Source organism: Ascaphus truei, unplaced genomic scaffold (genome assembly GCF_040206685.1).
Source record: "Ascaphus truei isolate aAscTru1 unplaced genomic scaffold, aAscTru1.hap1 HAP1_SCAFFOLD_1665, whole genome shotgun sequence".
NCBI lineage: Eukaryota > Metazoa > Chordata > Amphibia > Anura > Ascaphidae > Ascaphus > Ascaphus truei.
The window spans coordinates 20,974-36,240 of record NW_027454558.1 but is presented as its reverse complement, the minus strand read 5'-3'; the positions used below and the strand labels follow the sequence as shown (position 1 = coordinate 36,240).

Genomic DNA, 15,267 nt, shown 5'->3' with positions numbered 1-15,267 from the left:
CAGTCTGTACTGTCTACTCTCCACACAGCTGCTAAGGATCTTCCATTTTAAATACTTTCACCTCCTATTCTGCACTGCTTTGCTGCCCATTATTCAGAGATGCGTTCCAGTCATGTTTAGCACTCTGAATCTCTCTGCAGTCATTGGTTCAGCACATCATGGGTAGAGCATGGCTACAGATACAGCAAGCTATTATTATTTTACCGGCTGATCACCCATAATATTGCATTAAAACATAGAATATCACTTAATTTCCAAAAGATTCAGTGATGCTGATAATGCAGAATCTCACAACATTTCCCATCATAATGCCATAATGCACAAGTGGGAGAAATAATCCTTGCTATATCTGTACATTGTGTGACGTATTACCTCAATGACCAATGAGAGCAAGTACATCTTCTGTATAGAGCGGCTGTGTTATGATGCAGTTATTGATCATCATTGACATAATCACAAGAATCTTATGCAAAGGGAAATTGTCCGCAGCGAAGTGAGATTTCAGCCCCCAAACGTCTGTAATATTAATGCAATGTCTTACTTTTGTTGCAGTGAACACTGAAGAGACGGATCTACTACAACACTGTACAGGATGAGCATACGCTACAAGCAGCAAAATGATCTTGCAGTTGACAGTATGTTGTTCTGGTAATGTGCACAATTATTATTTATGGGCTACACACCACAGTGCTGGACATATTCTGTTAACTTCAACTCTACTCCTAACATGGAGATGTCTTCCTGGTGTTACTGATTCAGTACATCATATGCACAGTGTGGTTATGATATGATGGATTGATTTAATGAACCCACCAACCAATGATGACATCTGCATCATCTTCTGTAAAGTGCAGCTACAGCATGATATTATCAGCATTTGGTGCGGTATAATCAGAGGTATCTATGTGCTTTTGTGCCTGTTTTAAGTCCTCCAGCTTAACGCCCCTACACCTCCCACTACACAGGCATACTTACTTATGCATACACTGACATCTGGCATACCTACACACACCCCAGGGCCACTTCCTTCCCCTGATGTCAGGGAGAGGATGGGCATGCAGAGTGCAGTAAGTCTCCACGTTACTCTGGCCAACAGTCTTGGCCTACCCCCAGCATCTGTCACCCACAACATCTGTTCCCTCCTTGTAAAGTGCTGAACTATCTCACCTGGGTCAGTGCTATAGCTGATCACAGTGCCCGATCAGGATGTCACTGTGACAGGCAGCAGTGCAGATTGACCGGTCAATCAATGCAGTGCCGCAACATATGCACTAAATGAGATTTCCGTGCCCCCAGTCAGGTTACTCCCTGGGCAGTGACCCTGCTCACACCCTCCCCTAGTTCCACCTCTGATCACAATTATCTCTCTTGGAGAGTGTAGCAAATTGGAGTTGGGGGAATCTCACCTCTGCCATGCATGGTCACAATCTGGGCACAGGACCCAAATAGTGGGCAATGTGGCACTTCTTACAGTAGAGAATAAGTAACTTTATTCTTTACTTGTGTATTAAGGACCTTATTTGCATTAAATTCAGTCCACATGGGACCAAGACTTTCTGGCTTACTGAACAAAGTGGAATTGTTTCGTAGAGGGTGGAGAATTGTATTTTATCTGAAATTACCCCCTCTGCACAAAATACAAACAATTATACCCATACAAGTACCTTGTGGAAGTTGTTGCCCTCTATCTTCCTGTGGTCTCTCCCTGTTTCTCACCGTGCCTCCTCCCATTTCCTTGCACCTCTGCGTCTCCGCATATATCCCTATACTCAGAGCCGGCTCCGGTCAGTGACATGGGATGCCCAAATATGAGCATACCCATATATGGGCATCCATGCCACTGACCGGAGCCCGCTCTGTTGCGGATATGGAGAGAGACTGGGAGATTTACATCCCCTTATAATTCATATGGTGCATAGTACCGGCACGTATTGTTTTACCGGTACTGTGTACCTTCCTACTTTCACACTGGTACAGTATATGCTGCAGTGGGACTGAGAGGGATATATTGGTAACACATAGTCATTGTTGGGGGAATTCAATCCATTTTGAAAATAGTAATGAAATGTTTTTTACTTTTCTTTTTTTTCAGTAATGAAGAATGAAACATTTCTGTTAAAATTGAATTGGACGTGAACTGGATTCAGCATTTCATCATCAACTCTGCACCAGTGTGAATTGACGTTCTTTAATGTTCTGACAAGGTACATGCAACATCTCTTCCTCTACCCCTACACCACCCTCTGCCTCTTGCCTCTCTCTCCACCTCCCTGCTAAGCGTATTAACCCATCTAATGTAATCCACATTCCTTGTCTCACTTTACTCTTCCCTTCTCACGTGCCCTCTGGAATGTCTGCTCTACGACTAACATGGTCTATTTGTACATGACCTCTTCTGCTCTCATCATCCACCACTTCTCATTCCCCTCACCCCTGTCCTACTCGATACCTCAGCTTAATTGAACTCTCTCCTCTGACATCTACCCTTATCTCTAACCTCTCCTCACTTTCTGCTTAAACTAACTATCTTGTTAACTCTTACAATGCTATCATCTCCTCCTCCCTCCTCCTCCATCATCTATATGCCCCTTCTAGGCTCTGACACACTCATCCCTCTAAGGCCGTGATTATCATGGGCACACGCTTGGTCGTCCACAGTGCGTGCGAGCGATGCAGGGCCTCCCCGTCGCCTCGGACCTCAGTGCAGGGATTGCTGGAGCGACAGGCATGCGCTAACTTTGCCTTCTGTTGCGTGCTTACTATAGACGCAGCCTAACCCATGCATTGGTTAAATTCACAAGCACGCTCTCATCACACTTCATCACATCACACTGCTGCTCTTAACACCTATGGAGGAAATCTCACAGTCTGATTTTCTACACTAAACCTTTGTCCTGTTCTGTAAAACTCTGCTCCTTTTTTTAAGGTCAAACACTACTTTTTCCTCACTCATCAACACTCCAATTTCATTCACACTGTCTTCTATGTATTTGAGTCCCACCACTGACTTTCTCCTCCCACTTAACATCCATCCTTTATTTCTCCTCAAGCCTTTGCTCACTTGAGGCAAGGTGGATGCCATCCACAAGTAGATTCGTTCTCTCCCTTCCCCCTCTCTCTTTTTCTATCTAGATCTCATTGCACTCTTGACTCCTTTTCTCCTGTCACAAAGCTGGAACCTGATCTTCTCTTCTCCCTCTACCACATGCCCTCTCAATCCTATATTCTCACTCTCACTCTCACCCACATCTTCAATTCCTCCATATCCTTTGGCTCTTTCAACTCTTCCTTTTAAGCATGCAGTGGTCACCCCTATTCTCAAAAATAACCTTGACCTTGTGTGAATTTCTAACTATCGCCCTGTATCCGTCCTACCATTTGCCTCCTAATTGCTAGAACGTCTTGTGATCTCCCGTTTGATCAACATTCTTAAATCACATGCTCCTCTGGGCCCTTCACAATCTGCCTTTCCCAATGTAACCAATTATGTACATAAAGAAAATTCCCAAGGTCCATTTTACTTACTAATCCTGCTTGATCTCTCTTCTGCTTTTGATACTGTCAATCACTCTTCTCATTCATATTCTAAACTCTTTCTTCGTATCCGCAGCAAACTTATATCCTGGTTTTCATCATACTTCTCCATCACACATTCTCCATCTCTGTTGCTAACGTGTCTTTGTCTCCTGTTGTTTTGTCTGTTGGTATACCTCAGGACTCTGTTCTGGGACCTCTCTCACTACATACTATCACTAGTTGACCTTATCAACTATTTTGGCCCTTGATATCATCTCTATGCAGATGATACACACACCTATCCACCCTACCGTCACTCCTGCAATTTAGTTCCTAGTTTCGGGTGGCCTCCTGGCTATATCCTCCATGGATGACACTCTTCTGCCTTAAACCTAATGTCTAAAACTGAGCTCCTCATATTTCCCCCTAAATCTGGCCTAATATCACCTTTCTCCATCGCAGTAAACAGTACTACCATCATCCTGTCATGAAAGCACATTGCCTAGGAGTAACATTTGACTCTTCCCTTTCCATCTTCATTCACGACACTGGCTAAAGTTTGTTGATTCTTTCTCTGTAATATTTCCAAGATGTGCCCTTTTCTCTGTCAATCTACTGCTAAAACGCCAATGCATGCCCTTATCGTATGGGTTAACATACTGCTAACAGGGCTCCCTGCTTCACAACTTTCTCATTTGCAATCTATCCAAAACTCTGCTGCTTGAATAATTTCCCTTTCTCCCACAACAGTATCTGCTCATCTCCTCCTCCTTAAATCCCTCTCCTTGCTTCCCATCAAGTTTCAGATCACCTACAAAGTTCTCCTCCTTACCTTTTTGTTAAGGTTCTCTATTAGTGGTGTACCGAGTACCCGGCGTTACCCGACACATTTCCAGCTACCCGGACATTACTCGAAACCGGCCACTGAGAAGTGGACTTGGCCGGGTAATACCCGGCGTCGGGTAATGTCAGGGCAGCTGGAAATAATCTTTTATACTTACCTTTCCTAAGACATCTAGGATCAGCAGCAGCAGTCCTCTGATGTTGGCAGCATCAGAGGTGTCTTCACCTGGCGGGGGGAGCTGCAGGAATCACTTCCACAGCACCGAAGCAGGTAAGCTGTGTCTGTGAGCCTGCAGCTCCCCCGCCGGCTGAAGACACCACAGATGCTGCCACCGTCACAGGACTGCTGCTGATCCTAGATGTCACTGCCACCCGGAAGGTAAGTGCCAAACCGTGTACCCGACCGGGTAGAACCTTTCATTTTGGCCGGGTACCCGTTACCCTTTTTTTATAGTTGAGGACCCAGTCCAACACTATTCTCTATTCATCTGCTCCTTCCTACATATCATCTTTGGTCTCGTTATGCCCTTCCTCGTCTCCTAAGCTCTACTAATAACTGTCTCCATTATACTTCTTACACCTCTACTGCGCACTCGCTCTCTTGCCTGAAACCCTTTCCCATCAATTTACCTGTGAAACTCACACACACTCAGTATATGCCAACATACCCTCTTCCACCCACATTTAAGATCAACCTTAAAATTCACAACTTAAATGAAGCATTTCAATAGCTTTTACTCGTTGCTACTGTCACTCATTCAGTCACTAACTATTGTTCCCAAGAAGTGCTTTATACTACAAGTACCCACCATTAAGGACAAGCATTGTCATCTACTGCACTTGTTCCCCCACCTGTTGTCTCTCTGTAAGTCTCCTTACATTTCTCTTAGATTGTAAACTACCCAGGACAGGGATTTACTTTCCTATTGTCTGTTTTTGTTTGTTGAACTTATTGTATAATAATTTCCTGTACTTTTTGGTCTCTCTTGTAAAGCGCTGAGTACACAATGGGTGGTATATAAATAGAGATATATGCAGAGTCTAGAGACAAGGCACACGTGTATAGGTAGCTACAGTTTATCCGGGACCGTATGCATCCTTGAAGTGCCTGTCCCAGTTATTTTCTATTGATTGCAATGTAGGAGTGTCTGTCCTGTCTTATTTTTTTTATTATTATTATTATTATTATTATATATACAAAGATATATACAAAGATTGTTTCCTGTCGTTAGCATGACATTGTGTGACACAGTGTGATGTCATTGATTCAGTAGATTGTGTGCAGACCGGGACTGCAGTACAGTTTCACTGACATGAATAACTTGTGTGGTAGAAGCTCTAGAAGGAGCACAGCTGTGGGAGGGAGGTGGATTTGCTTTGTATCACATGGTTTGGAGCAAGGTTCATTGTATGTATCGTCAATAATAATTATAATAATAATAATGCAATGCTTAACTTTTTTATTTCAAGAGGAAAGACTGCAGAACAGAAGTGAATATTGAAGCCATGTGTTCATTTTCTTGCAAAATAGAAAATTGAAGGACAGTTGAAGAGGAGGAAAATGACTACACAGAGACAGATAAGCAATGTGTATATTTCTCATTTAGTATTTGTCGTTTTATTGACTCCAAAAAATCCGGCTGCTAAGGGTTTCGCATTGGACATATTCACCTCTACTCCACCCCTTCCTGTGATCTGTACCATGCAGATTTTTGTTGATTCAATACATCATGAATAGAGTGTGGCTACAGTATGAAGTACTGACCCAAGGACCACATCTACTACCATTCATAACAAGAACATGTGCAGTAGCGCACTGCTGCAGTTCTATGTTATTGCTATGAAAGGTTGAGGTGGTGCAATCATATGAATCTTGAGTGGGAGGGATCCTGTTTGCATCATTTAATTTGATCTAGGCCAGTAGAGTATATAACTCTCAGTACAGGTTACATATGGCATCAGTATTAGTGATTTAAAGAACAGAAAAACAGGAGTGGAGAACAAAACCAAGTAATGTTGAAGTTACTACTTTTTACTATTTACTTGGTCAGTCTGTACTGTCTACTCCCCACACAGCTGCTAAGGGTTTCCATTTGAGATACATTCACCTTCTACTCTGCACTACTGTGCTACCCTCTATTCAGAGATGAGTTCAAGTCATGTTTACCACTCTAAATCGCTCTGCAGTCATTGATTCAGCACATCATGGGTAGAGCATGGCTATAGATACAGCAAGCTTTATTTTACCCTAATATTGCATCAAAAAATAGAATATCACTCAGTTTCCTACAGATTTACTGATGCTGATAATGCAGAATCTCACCCTCCCATCATAATACACCAGAGGAAGAAATAATCCTTGCTATATATGTACATTGTGTGACATATTGCCTCCATGACCATTGATGGCAAATACATATTCTGTATAGAGCAGCTGTGTTATGATGTAGTTGTTATTGATCATCATTGAGATATAATCACAAGAATCTTATGCAAAGGGAAACTGTCATTAGCATAGTGGGATTTCAGCCCCCAAACTTCTGTAATATTAATGCAATGTCTTACTTTTATTGCAGTGAACACCGAAGAGACGGATCTACTACAACAGCAAAATGATCATGCAGTTGACAATATGTTGTTCTGGTAATGTGCACAATTATTATGTATGGGCTCCACACCACAGTGCTGGACATATTTTGTTAACTTCAACACTACCCCTACCATGGAGATGTCTTCCTGTGATTGGTGTTACTGATTCAGTACATCATATGCACAGTGTGGCTATTATATGATGGATTGATTTAATGAACCCACCAAACACTGATGACATCTGTATCATCTTCTGTAAAGTGCATCTACAGCAGGATATTATCAGCATTTGGGGTGATATAATCAGAGGCATCTATGTGCTTTTGTGCTGGGTAAAGTCCTCCAGCTGAACCGCCCCCCGCCCCCCACCCCCCTACACCTCCTGCCACACAGGTAAACTTACTTACACACACAGCACACTTACTTATGCACACTGACACTTGGCATACCTACACACACACACCCCACAGCCACTGGCATGCATGCAGAGTCCTGGGCATGCAGGATGGGCATGCAGAGTACAGAATATCTCCACCTTGCTCTGGCCCGTACTCTTGGCCTACCCCCAGCATCTGTCACCCACAACCTCTGTTCCCTCCCTGTAAATTGCTGCACTAACACACCTTGGTCAGCGCTGCAACCGATCACAGCACCGGATCATGTCACTGTGATAGGAAGCAGTGCTAATTGACCGGTCAATCAATGCCACGTGGCAACATACGCACCAAAAGAGATTTCCATGCCCCCTGACAGGCTACTCCCTGGGCAGTGACCCTGCTCATCTTCCACCTCTGATCACAATATTCTCTCTTGGAGAGTGTAGCAAATTGGAGTTGGGGGAATTTCACCTCTGCAGTGCATGTAGAGTCCTGTATGCAGAGTACAGAAAGTCTCCACCTTAGTCTGGCCCGTACTCTTGGCCTACCCACAGCATCTGTCACCCACAAATAATACATACACTAATACTCCCCACAATACACACTTTAATACCTCCTCAATAATAATCTCCCCAATAATATTATAGTCTTAAACACAATATACACAATACCCCCTAACACAAGATACCCAATCTAACACTCTCCTCTGCACCTCAACATAATATACACACTATAATACCCTACACACAATATAATACTCCCACACACACACAATATACACACTATCCTCCTACCGCCATAAAACACAACCAATAATACACACACACTTTGTGGATGTTGGGACCAGCTCCTTGCATGCACCAGTGAAAGAGAGAGGCCTGCCATCCGTGCCTCCCTCCGTTTCCCATCTTCTCCCTGTCTCTCTCCCTCCCTTTCTTTGCATCTCCCTGCATCTTTGCGTATACCCAGTCAGTGACGGCTCCGGTCACGTGATGCCTTAATATGGGCTTATCCATATATCTGTTGCAGAGATGGAGAGAGACCTGGAGATTTTACATTTCCTTATAATTCATATTGGTACTTAGTACGGGCACTTATTGTTTTATCAGTACTGGGTACCTGACCGTACTGGCCTACGAGTGAGAAGGCAATATTGGCATCACACAGTTACTGTTGAATATGTCATTCAATCCATTTTGAAAATAGTAATGCAATGTGGTTTTGTTTTGTTTGCTTTTTGCAGTAATGAAGAATGAAAAAGTTATATTAAAATTAAATTGGAGGGGAACTGGATTCAGCATTTCTTCATGAACTCTGCACTTGTGAGCATTGACCTTCTTGAGTGCCCTGACAGGTACACGCAACTTTAAGACTATAATCTTCATCAACTGCTGTGCAAGCTTTCGTGCTATACCTCCCCCTCCGGTTTTGATTTATACATTTGCTCTCTCAATTCATGTCCTCTAATATCTGGAGGCTCTCTCCTAGCATTTCTCTCTACCACAGCACGTCATCCCAATGTAACCTCTCTCTTGTTCTTTCTGTTTACTGTTTCCTCACTGCTCTGTAAAACTTTTCTAATTTCTCTAACTTCCACACTCCTGCTTTTATCCACATGTTCTATACACTTTCCTTCCCCTACCTTTGCATGTGTCTACACAAAGCACCATTTGTACAGACCTCTATTGCAGCTATTTCTGCACTGCTCAATGAAATGCTCTCCTGCACATCCTATTCTCTTCCACCTTCCCTCATTCTCTACGCCCCCTCTCAAAGCCCCCTCTCTCTATGTCTCCTCTCTCTACGCCTATCTGTCTCATTCTCTTGACGCCCTTCTCTCTCTACATATCCCTATCTCTGTCTCTCTCTACACCTATCTCTGTGTCTCCTTCTATGCTCGCTGATGTTGGGGGATATCTCTTATAATCTTGGACCGGCTCATATACACATCAGGCCTCCCTACTAAGAGTGTTAACCTATCTAATGTAATCCACATTCCTTTCCTTACTTTTCTCTTCCCTTCTCCTGTGCCCTCTGGAATGTCCACTCTTACTAACAAGGCTCTAGTTGTACATAACCTCTTCTGCTCTCATCAGTCACAATCAGTCATTCCCCTCACCGCATCTTACCTGTCCCACTGATTTGCCTCTGCTTAATTAAACTCTCCTCTGACATCTACTCTAACCTCTCTTCTCTCTTCTCTCTCTCTCTTTCTGCTTAAACTAACAATCTTATTAACTCTTACAATGCTATCCTCCTATCTATATGCCCCCTATAGGCTCTGACACACTCATCCCTCTAACCCACACCTTTGGCTAAATTCCCAAACACACTCATCACACTTCCACTCGCTGTTCTTAATACCTACGGAGGAAATCTCACACTTTGTTTGATTTTTCTACAGTAAAAATGTCTCCTGTCCTGTATAAAGCTGCTCTCTAGGGCTAAATACACTACTTTTTTCCACACTCATCAACACTCAAATTTAATTTACGCTGTTTTTTTCTCTGTATTTGACTCCCTCCACTGACCTTCTCCTCCCACTTGCCATCCTTCCTTCACTTCTCCTCAAGCATTTGACTACTTCAGAGGCAAGGTGGATGCCACCCAAAAGGAGATTCCTTCTGTCCCTTCCCCCTTCTCTCCTTCTACCCAAATCTCCTTCTGCACTTGACTCCTTTTCTTCTCTTACAGAGCTGGAAGCTAATCATCTTCTATTCTCCCTCTACCACATGCCCTCTAGATCGTATCCCCTCACACCTTACTGCATCTCTTAGTCCCCACTCTCACCCACATCTTCAATTTCTCCCTATTCTCTGGATTTTTGCCCTCTTACTTTAAGCCTGTAGCGGTCACCCTTTTGTCAGAAACAAACTACACCCTATGTGCCTTACTAACTACCGCTCTGTATCCCTCATGCTGTTTGCCTTCTAATTGCTAGTGTCAACATTCTTAAATCACATGCCCTCCTGGATCCTTTACAACCTGCCTTTCGTACAGCACGTTCTACAGACTGTGCTTAAAGCTAATTCCCAAGGTTTTTCCCTACTAATCCTACTTGATCTATCGGCTGCGTTTGATGCTCTCAATCACTCTCCTCCTTCATATTCTAAACTCTCTCTTGGTATCAGTAACAAAGTTCTATCCTGGTTTTCATCATAACTTTCCTGTCACACATTCTCCATCTCTGTTGCTAACATGTCTTCGTCTTCTATTGATCTGTCTGTGGGTATACATCAGGTCTCTGTTCTGAGATCTCTCTTTCTCTCTACATACTATCATTTGGTGACTTCATCAATGCTTTTGGCCTTAGATATAATCTCTATGCGGATGATGCACACACAAATCTATCCACCCCTGTTCTCACTCCTGCAATCCAGTCCCTACTCTTGGGTTGTCTCCTGGCTATATGCTCATGGATGGCACTCCACTGCCTTAAACTTAATGTCTAAAACTGGGCTCATATTATCCCCTTTCTCCATCACAGTAAACAGTACTACCATCTATCTTGTCATCAAACATGTTGCATAGGAGTAACATTTGGCTCTTCAATTCCATCTCCATTCACATGCACGGCTATGGGTAAAATGTGTTGCCTCTTTCTCTGTAATATTGCCAAGATCTTCCCTTTCCCCTCTCAACCTACTGCTAAAACTCCAATGTATACTGTTATCCTATAGGTTATTTTAACATACTACTAACAGGCCTCCATGCTTCACAACTTTCTCCTATGCAAAACTCTGCTGCTTGAATTATCTCACTTTCTTCCACAACAGTCTCTGCTCATCTCCTTAAATCCCTGTCCTGGCATCCCATCAAGTTTTTGTATCACCTACAAAGTTCTCCTCCTTACCTTTTTGTTAAGGCTCTCCATTAATCTGCTCCTTCTTGCATATCATCTTTGATCTCTCGTTATGCCCTTGCTTGTCTCTTGCACTATAACCATAACTGTCTCCTGTAAACTTCTTTCACCTCTACTGTTCTCTCACTTGCCTGAAACCATTTTCCATCACTGCACCGTACATGTGAAACTTCCTCACACTCAGTATATGCCAACATAACCTCTTCCACCCACATGTAAGACCAATCTTAAAATTCACGACTTAAATCAAGCATTTAAAAAACTTTGACTCGTGGCTACTGTCCCACACCCACAGTCACTGCTAACAACTATTGTTCCCAAGATGTGCTTTCTACTAATTGTACCCACCATTAAGGACAAGCATTGTCATCTACTGCACTTCTTCCCCCAACTGCTGCCTCTCTTTAAGTCTTCTAACATTTCTATTAGATTGTAAAGTTCCCAGGGCAAGGATTTACTTTCCTATAATCTGTTTTTATTTGTCGCACTTATTTTTTAATTATTTTTCCCCTCTCCCCTAATGATATACATATAGGTTTTCCTGTCATTTGCATGACAGAGTTATTATGGTTAACTATTGCATCATGTAGACTGCCTTTTCAGTGTGATGTAATTGATTCAGTACTTTGTGTGCAGACTGTGACTGCAGTACAGTGTCACGAACATTAATGACTTGTGTGGTAGAAGCTCTAGAAGGAACACAGCTATGGGAGGGAGGTGGATTTACTTTGGATCACATGGTTTGGCGCAAGGTTCATTGTATGTATGATCATAACCATGCAATGCGTAACTTTTATTTCAGGAGGGAAGAACAGTGAATATTGAAGCCATGTGTTTCTTTTCTGTCAGAAGAGAAATTTTGAAAGACAGTTGAAGAGGAGGAAAATGACTACACAGAGACAGATAAGCAATGTGTATATTTCTCATTTAGTATTTGTCGTTTTGTTGACTCCACACAATCCAGCTGCTAAGGGTTTCGCATTGGACATATTCCCCTCTACTCTACCCTTCCTGTGATCTGTACCATGCAGGTTTTTGTTGATTCAATACATCATGAGTAGAGTGTGGCTGCTGTATGAAGTATTGACCCAAGGACCACATCTACTACCATTCATAACAAGAACATGTGCAGTAGCGCACTGCTGTAGTTCTATGTGTTTTATTAAAGGTTGAAGTGGTGCAATCATATGAATCTGGAGTGGGATGAATCCTGTTTGCATCATATGGTTTCATCTAGGCCAGTAGAGTATATCTCTCAGTACAGGTTACACATGGCATCAGTAGTAGTGATTTAAAGAACAGAAAAAACAAGAGAAACTTCAATGTTGATAACAAAGCCAAGTAATGTTGAAGATACTCCTTTAACTATTTATTTGATCAGTCTGTACTGTCTACTCCCCACACAGCTACTAAGTCTTCCATTTGAGATACATTCACCTCCTACTCTGCACTGCTGTTCTGTCCTCTATTCAGAGATGAGTTCCAGTCATGTTTACCACTCTGAATCACTCTGCAGTCATTGATTCAGCACATCATGGGTAGAGCATGGCTACAGATACAGTAAGCTTTATTTTACCGGCTGATCATCCATAATATTGCATTAAAACATAGAATATTACTCAGTTTCCAAAAGATTCAGTGATGCTAATAATGCAGAATCTTACAACACATCCCATCATAATGCACCAGAGGAAGAAATAATCCTTGCTACACTACCGACACGTTTTATTGAAGCACGGCTAGCACCGCAAGCCGGGGGATGCCCCGGCGTGCTAGCCGCACTCCCTCAGCGTGCCGCGCATCACCGATGCACGGTCACGCGTCATCGGGTGCCTGCGCCCCCTGCACGCGCGTCCAGGGCTCCCCGAGGGAGCACTGGTGTCCCGCGATGTGGGGGACAGCGGCAGGGGGTTCCGGGGGACCCGACGGACCCGGCAGCGGAAGGGAGAAAGCCCCGATCGGAGGGCGCTCCGCTGCTTCGGCGTGCGCCCGGCACCCTCCGGCGCGTGCCAGGTTACTGCTGCGGCCAAGAACGGGCAAATGCTCGAATAAACTCGGCCGCAGCAGTATATCTGTACATTGTGTGACGTTTGGCCTCCATGACCATTGATAGCAAATACATATTTTGTATTGAGCGGCTGTGTTATGATGTAGTTGTTATTGATCATCATTGAGATATAATCACAAGAATCTTATGCAAAGGGAAAATGTCTGCAGCATAGTGGGATTTCAGCTCCCAAACTTCTGTAATATTAATGCAATGTCTTACTTTTATTGCAGTGAACACTGAAGAGACGGATCTACGACAACACTGCACAGGACAAGAGCAAACACTACAAGCAGCAAAATGATCTTGCAGTTGCAAGTATGTTCTGTAATGTGCACAATTATTATTTATGGGCTACACACCACAGTGCTGGACATATTCTGTTAACTTCTACCCCTACCATGGAGATGTCTTCCTGTGATTGATTCAGTACATCATATGCACAGTGTGGCTATGATATGATGGATGGATTTAATGAACCCACCACCCACTGACATCTGCATCATCTTCTGTAAAGTGCAGCAGGATATTATCAGCATTTGGGGTGGTATAATCTGGGGCATCTATGTGCTTTTGTGCCTGGATAAGTTCCTCCAGCTGAACCACCCCCCTATACCTGCCACACAGGCATACTTACAGAGCACACTTACTTATGCACACTGACACTTGGAATACACACACACACACACACACACACACACACACACACACACACACACACACACACACACACAGACACTGTCATGCATGCAGTGTCCTGTATGCAGAGTACAGAAAGTCTCCACCTTACTCTGGCCCGTACTCATGGCCTATCCCCAGCATCTGTCATCCACAACCTCTGTTCCCTCCCTGTAAAGTGCTGCACTAACACACCTGGGTCAGCGCTGCAGCTGATCACAGTGCCGGATCATGATGTCAATGGGATAGGCAGCAGAGCTGATTGACAAGTCAATCAATGCAGCTCCGCAATATATGCACCAAAAGAGATTTCTGTACCCCCTGTCAGGCTACTCCCTGGGCAGCGACCCTTCTCACCCCTCTCATTCCACCTCTGATCACAATAATCTCTCTTGGAGTGTGTAGCAAATTGGAGTTGGGGGAATCTCACCTCTGTAGTGCATGGTCACAATCTGGGCACTGTACCCAAATATTGGGCAATGTGGCACGTCTTACAGTAGAGAATAGAATAAGTAACTATATTCTTTACTTGTGTATTAAGGAACTTATTTGCAATAAAAATTCAATCCACCTGGGACCAAGACTTTCTGGTTTTCTGAACAAAGTGGAATTGTTTTCCTATAATTTTATATTCTCTGAAATGTAACATCACAATAAAGTACTCCTATTTTTTTCCTTTGTGCTTTTTTATGGACTATTCCTTTATGTATTTCACTTAATGGGACTAATTACCTTACGATTAGATTTCACTTGTATTTTCTTGGGTTACTCTTTGGAATTTCTCTCTGTGTTCATTTATACTATCTTATTTAGAGCAGTCTTTGCCATTGGACCCCATTTCTTGCCAGAGAGATCTGTAACACAGAGTATTGAAGAGAGTACAGAACAGCGGTGAAGTAGATTTTTATGCTTCTAGGCAGCCTCCCTTCTCACCATGTATTCTGCCCCCGACGGTCTCTTGCACTGCTCCCTCCTACACCCACTCTCCTCACTCTTCCCTCCCCTCCCCGCTATCACTCAATGACCCCCTCTCATTCAATCCTGCTCCCTTACTCCCCCCTCACTCATTCTTCCTTCTGCACACACAATCCTCCCGAATATCACTCCCAAACAACACACACACTAATTCTCCCCACAATACACACTATAATACCTCCTTGTGACGATAGCTTCCACAGGCTTATTAATATTACACAAAAATAATTGGGTTTGAACTGAACGAGGCTTAAGATATAATAAATTGTATTTATTCCTTAGAATATAGGTGAACACAACAGATAATACAGTAACGAACAAGAAGTACACTTACTTAAGGGTTGGGGAATGAGAAGTATGATGTAGCATTTCTTTCAGCA

At 43.2% G+C, this 15,267-nt stretch overlaps 1 long non-coding RNA gene across 1 annotated transcript; it reads left to right on the top strand.

Annotated features, from left to right (window-relative positions):
* Window positions 1–476: 476 nt before the first annotated feature.
* LOC142476729 (uncharacterized) lies at window positions 477–14,587 on the top strand. The gene is made up of 7 exons (XR_012791939.1): window positions 477–648; window positions 2,093–2,204; window positions 5,830–5,947; window positions 6,936–7,002; window positions 8,569–8,679; window positions 11,990–12,099; window positions 13,468–14,587. It is a non-coding gene; the product is annotated as an uncharacterized LOC142476729 (long non-coding RNA).
* The last annotated feature ends 680 nt before the right edge of the window (window positions 14,588–15,267 follow it).